This window comes from Capsicum annuum, chromosome 12 (assembly GCF_002878395.1).
Source record: "Capsicum annuum cultivar UCD-10X-F1 chromosome 12, UCD10Xv1.1, whole genome shotgun sequence".
NCBI lineage: Eukaryota > Viridiplantae > Streptophyta > Magnoliopsida > Solanales > Solanaceae > Capsicum > Capsicum annuum.
Window position 1 is genome coordinate 166,375,596 of NC_061122.1, and position 6,964 is coordinate 166,382,559.

The following is a 6,964-nucleotide window of genomic DNA, read 5'->3' on the forward strand; positions in this document are numbered from 1 at the left end:
GACGGGTTGGGGGGTGTGGACGGGCTGGGGTAGGGAGGGATTTTTTTTAAAAAAAATTTTAAAAATATTTTTAAAATGATTTTTTAATTTTTAAATTAAAAATGATGGAGGGAAAAAATTATCCTTTTTTAATTTTTTTTTAAATTTTAATTTTTTTTTTTAATTTTTTCTTTTTAATTCTAGATATGTTTTTAAATTATTTTAAAATTATTAAAAATATTTTTAAATTATTTTTAAATTTTTTAAAAATAGTTTTAAATTTAAAAAGATGGAGGGAAAAAAGGACCCTTTTTATTTTTTTTTTAATTTTAATATTATTTTTATTCTTTTTAAATTATTTTAATGTAAAATTAGCCAAAAATTAACCCCCACTCGCACTCATAGGTGAGTGGTTACACTCTCTTTGTTCTAGTCACCATGACCTTGACACATAGGCAAGGTCAACCGTCAAAGGGTGCAAAATATTATTTTTTTGATAGGTTCAAGGGTTCAGATGACAAACATGTAAGTAGAAGTGTTCAACTTACAAAACTGACATAGTATAGGGGTCCAATAGAGCATTTGTCATTTATATATAGATAGATAGATAGATAGATAAAGAGATTTATTTAAATATATAACATAAATAGGGATAAAACAATAACTTAGTGTATCCTTCATTGGGTTATCGATTTAACCGATAACCCAATAAGTTAAAACCGATACCGAACCGTTTACCCAATAATTTTTTTTATAAAATCAATAAAAAACTGTTAACCCAATAACTCAATACCAATAACCCAATAACATTTTTATCAGTTCATTTTATTGGTCGGTTCAATTTTTGCACAACCCTACCTGCATCAGCTACCAAAAATGTTATGGTTCTGCTATAGCGTTGGTCTGTCTATTTATAGGCAAAATGAGATGAGAAGAGATGGCACCTACGTAGGCAATGCTGAATTTTCTATTATTTATTTATTTTTATTTTATTTTTTCTGCGTAATAGATGGAGCAGAAGAAGAAAGAGAGTAATTTCCATAAATAGTCATTCATATTTTTATAATTGCCTATAAATAATATTTATTTTTTTTACAATAAGAATATGACCCAACAATTTCTACTTTTTTTGAAAAATACTTGACACTTTAAAAATATTTCTTTTCTCCTAGTTTGCATTATATGTTATTAAAATTTCTTTTTATATATAAGATATAAGAAATAGATCGATTTAACTTATCAAACTTTTTAAATTAAAATTTGGTCTTATTTTTTTTTAAAAAAATAAATACACATGATATATTTATTATTGAAGAACAATTTAATTATATACTTTAAATTTTATATTTATTTTGTCTTTCTTGTAAAAATAAAAAATAAATTGTATTTATTCTTTATTCGATCTGAGAAAAATTACATCACATAATAAAAATATTAGATAATCATACAACTTAAAAAAAATAATTCATCTGATAATGCAATGCACATTACTCATCAATGAAGTAGTTGATGTGTCCAAGTGTATACATAAAACTAAAGGATTGAATGATTTTATTTGGTATTTTTCAAAGTTTATTTATTTCATCAATAAACCCCCCCCCCCCCCCCCCCCCCCCCCCCATCCCACATTCCTTCCCAAAAAAAAAATGAATTTTTACTTTTTTAGAAAAGATTATTTTTTAAAACAATATTCTTACCTCACCCCTACCCCCACTTCTTACCCACCCATCTAACTTTTCAATCCCATTCAAATTTATTTTTTAGAGTTGGTCGATTTTCAAGGTGTAAATATTAATATGTTATTACTTTTTAAACTAAGTGGGCTCAAGTTGGAAGGGTCAAGACCCAATTCGATTTTTAGCTCATTTCAACCCAACTCCATTTCATTCCAAAGAAAATTTGAATGGGTCATGACCCAACCCAATATCCAATTCAATCAACTTAATATCTTCAATCTCAACCCAAACCTCTCATTTGACACCCCTAAATGCTATGTATATGAATTGTCATTTGTCATAATAGAAAAAGTATATAATCCCTTACCTCCTAAAATTAATTATTCCCCTTAACTTATTTGAAGTGAATAAATTTCACCTTAAAAATATTGTACAATTTTAACAATAACGAATGCATTACATAGGCATCATATCATCACCATATCAGTGCCATACCGTTATCGTGTTAGAGCACATCAAAAAATTATTATAAAAAATAATTGACCTCACAAATTTGTATATTACATCATAAAAAGAAAAAAAAAATCCCCCTTACCCCCGCCCCTTTCTTCTTCTATACATATCATTCCCTTTTTATTTATTCTTATACAAAATCTCCACTTTCTTTCTCCTTCTTCAAGCCCCCTCCCTCCCTTCAAACCTCCTTCTTCTTCTATGAAAAATTCAAGATTGAAGAAGAAGAAAAAAAATCAATAGAGAGATTTATCGATTAGATGCAACCACAAACAAAGCAAACAAGAAACAATGTCATATTTGAAGAAATACAATTACAACAATTTCAACACAAAATTTCTTAATAATTTTCAGAGCAAAAAATGAATATTGAAATATTAAGCTTTGAAAATTATAGAAATTGCGAAAACTGTATGACTTCTATTAAATTGAGGTGGAAGTTCAAGATCGAAAATCCATTATGAAGGAAAGTATATAAAAAATAAATGATCACACTTGCAATACAAGACCTCAAATCTTCCATAGCTTAAAGATTCAAAAGGAGAATGTATTAGAGGTGAAAGATGTGGTGTTACTCAGAAGTTTGGAGACTTTTACAATTTCAAAAGTAATCCATTTTTTTTTACTTTCCTAATTTATAGATTAGTGTTTAGAAAAAAAAAGTTGCAGAGGTGGGAGATAGGGATGAAGAGGAGGAAACTAAAAAGAGCCTTGGAAAGAATTAGAGGCGGGCGAGGAGGGAGTGGGTGGGGATTAAAAAGAAAAGGGGTAAGTGTATTTTTAAATTTATATATATATATATATATATATATATATATATATATATATATATATAATTTTATATATATATCACGTCGACATTAAAGGTGGTATTTATTCACTTCAAATAAGTTAATAGGGTAAATAATTGCACGTAAAATTAAGGAGTAAAAGTAAATTTAGCGAACAAATTTAGAGGAGAATTTTATGTTTTTTTCTCTTATCATAATGTCCATCTTACTTATATAGCATTTAATTTTAAAGTCGTATCAATTTAATACATGAAAAATAAGATTCTTTGGTGCTAGATACATTTTCTTTTATTTAGTTTTATTTAGTATATGGGATGATAGGAAAGTAGGACCACAAAAAATTGAATTTTATTAAAATCTATAAAATATAAATTTTAATGGTAAAAAAAAAAATTAGAGATGAGAGATATAGTCTGATTATTACACGCTAACATTAATATTTACATTATTATTATTATTATTATTGTTATTGTTGTTGTTGTTGTTGTTGTTGTTGTTGTTGTTGTTGTTGTTGTTATTATTATTATTATTATTATTTTGATGAGTAGACCAAACAAATGAAACAAAAGAAACTGCATCCTACGAACCTATAGAATTAAATTTCCCATTTCTTTTTTATTTTCTAGTTTGTTGGAAGTTCTATAGGCTCGTTAAGGCGAGAGAGAGAGGAGAAAATTCGTGACTTGGATCAAGTGAAGTATGTTAAGGACAAGAATAGTGGAATGTTCGTAGAAAAACACAGACATATTTCTATAAACTCTTGAATGATGAAGGGAACATGGATATCATGCCAAGGAAGCTAGATCATTTCAGGAGTCATAGAGATTTTGGATACTGTAGGTGCTTAAAGATGATAGGTTAAGGGGTTAATTTGTAAGATTAGGAAGGGAAGAACGGCCATAATAGACAAGCTCCATAGTGTACTTTTGAAAGAACTCATGCGAGGCAGGTATGAAGTGGTAGAATATATCGTTTAATATCATACTTAGGATGGCCAAAATGCTAGAGGGATGAAGGTAGAGTACAATGGTTCTGTTGTACAAGAACAAGAGTGATATTCAGAACTACAAAAATCAAAGAGTTATCAAGTTACTAAGCATACTATGAAAGTTTGAGAGAGGGTGGTGAAGATGGGGATGAGGAGGGGCATGTCTATCTATGAGAAACTAATTTGAATTCATGTTGGGGTGAACTACTACAAAAGACATCCATCTTATATGGAGACTATTGGAGCAGTATAAGAACAAAAGAAATCCATATACATAGTGTTCATTGACCTAGCAAAGACTTATTATAAAGTCTTGAGAGAGGCCATGTAGAAATTTATGAAGTCTATGGGTGTATCTATGACTTAAATTAGGATTATTAAAGACATGTTGAAGGAGCTAAGACCTAGGTTAGGATAGTGAAAGACAACTATTATGAACCAATTTTATGAGTCATGATGACACCTACTTTAACCACCAGTAGGTAAGTCAAATCATAGCTTGAAGCGACAAATAATGGTCTAGTTGGTACCTAATAATGATCAGCACATATGGACCGTATATACCATATACAACCCGTATGTGGCAGACGTAAGTGGACAGTTTGTGGGCCCAAATTTGTTTAAAATTTTGGGCCCACCCATGCTTATATAAACTTAAAAATGACACCTCATTTCTATTTAAGCTATGTTTGACTCATTTTAACTCACTTAATCCTAAAAAATTAATTCTTTCTATTAAAATCTCAATTTCCCTCTTAAAGTGTAAACTTGTCCCACACTTAGAAAAAGGTTAAATTGGCACTTGTTTGTGGTACTAGAAATGATAGTTACACGTGATAGATATATTATGAAGGATGTTGAGCAAAAACATGAGAGAGTTGAGATAGCGAGGTGCCTTTGGGTGATGATACCCTTTGGATCGAGGGGCAGGGCATAATAAAAAAGCCAGCATTGATTTTTGCTGCTAAGTTTTGGTGGTTGCTCATCTGATATAGACTATTTTTGAATTCTTTGGATAATGTATTGACGTAGGAGGGAGACACTTTAATTTCTAGCATAATGGTCGGGTATGACACTGACTTCTCAACCATCATTTAGCATGGGATTCATATGAGATACTTTGGGGAGATGACGACTTTTCTATTCCCTTGTCTTATTTAGATACTGTTTGATGATTTTGATATACCAGAGATGCTGAGAGTTCATGAGAGAGTATAGGTAATAGCCACCACATTGTCATAGACGATGAAGGATCCAACACATTCGATCCTTCATAGGAGACCTCTTGATTTTGCCACAACACCTTAGGCCTAGACTGAGGTTCCTTCAACTTCTATAGAGCCTAGTGATATACAGAGTGAGAATATGGGATCTAGTATAGATTTTGAAATGAAGGATAAGAGAGAGGCACCCGAGGTAATTACACAGGGTGAAGGGACTCCAACTACATCGACATCATCCCCAGCTTCTACCTCAGAGTCGGTTGGTGTATCCTCAGGCCTCACTCATCCATCAACTTCAGCTACTGCATCTGGTATGGTGTTAGTTTCTGGTGTAGTCCTTCAGAGCTTAGTGGAAAGATAGAGCGCCACCACCAAATGATGAGAGAATATGGACATAGAGTTGGCAAATTTGTATGAGCAGATTCATTCATATATCCAAAATAAACTGGAGACAATAAAGGATAGATATGAGTCTGTACACATAGCTACTATGTCATAGCTACGTGCTGATCTACATATATATATTGATGTTTTTGAGAGATTTTAGACAAACAAGTTAGTGAGGCATCAGATCTAGGAGGCATTAAAGAAGAGATGGACACTTTGAGAGTTAAGGTACACTCTCTCACTAAGAGCTATATGACAACCATCTCTATGCTTATGCCCCCAGTTGTTCAATTATTACCTACGTATGGTTCTAGATGCTTTAATTTATTTGCAAAAAATGATGAGGAGGTCCCCATAAGTGGGACCAAGAGAGGCCATGAGGGTATTTAACATTTGAGAAGGCCCTAAAAAGGGCAAGAAATGAGTCAAGGAAGACTGATTTTCTTAATAGGCAGAGGCGTGCTGAGATAGCAGCTGGTGCATCTTCTAGTAGTGTACCGCCACCACCACTGCCTCTACCAGTGGATATTTCCCACATGTTCCTAGGTAAGTTCTCACTTCCTTAGGTTTTACTCTATTTCTACACATTGGGGACATGCATTATCTTTTAGTTAAGGATGGGGCAAACCATAGCCACTACAGGTTTTTATTTCCATGCTTCTTTTTATGTCGGCCGTGAAATGGTTGCAGAACCAGCATGTCTATGTTTAAATTTGTTTTGTGATGTGTTTTGTTCTATGTTGTGATGTGTTTTTTTGTTTAACTAGGTGTTTTTTTAGTATTTAGGGACGTTCACATGTTTTGATTTTGATTTTTGAGAAAAATAATACCCCTCTATTTTTTTTATTTTTGAGCTATGTGTGATGTATATATGTGTGATATTTGTAGATCTTGTTATTGCATTATAATTTGGGACATGATAGTCAGTGATAATAATTGAATAAACCAGATAGGTAGTATCTTTGTGATATTATCCTATGCCATGTACGTGTGAGATACTACCTAGTTCCCTTTGTGTGTCAAATCCAGAACTAGCTCAGTTGGTATTTCCTAGGTTGTAAGATAGTTAGTTAGGAAAGAATCATAGGCTGTTTTTGAATTTAGTTCACTTTTAGCCTAAATAACCTTTCCAGTGTGAAGTTGTATCCCTTGATCCTTATTTTGAGCCGTATAACCTATTTTTTTTTTTACCTTTTACCTTTCTATTTGTATTATAATGAACCTATTTTTTCCCCGGTGCTCCTAGGACATGGTGCACCTCAGCTCGGCAAATCACCTAAGCTGAGGGTGGCTATCATAGAGGTACATAATGTATAATGGATATGAAAAAGTGAAAAATAAAGGAAAAATATAGGGGTGGGTGTGGTAGAAAATAAAAAGAAAAAGAAAAAATAAAAATAAAAATAT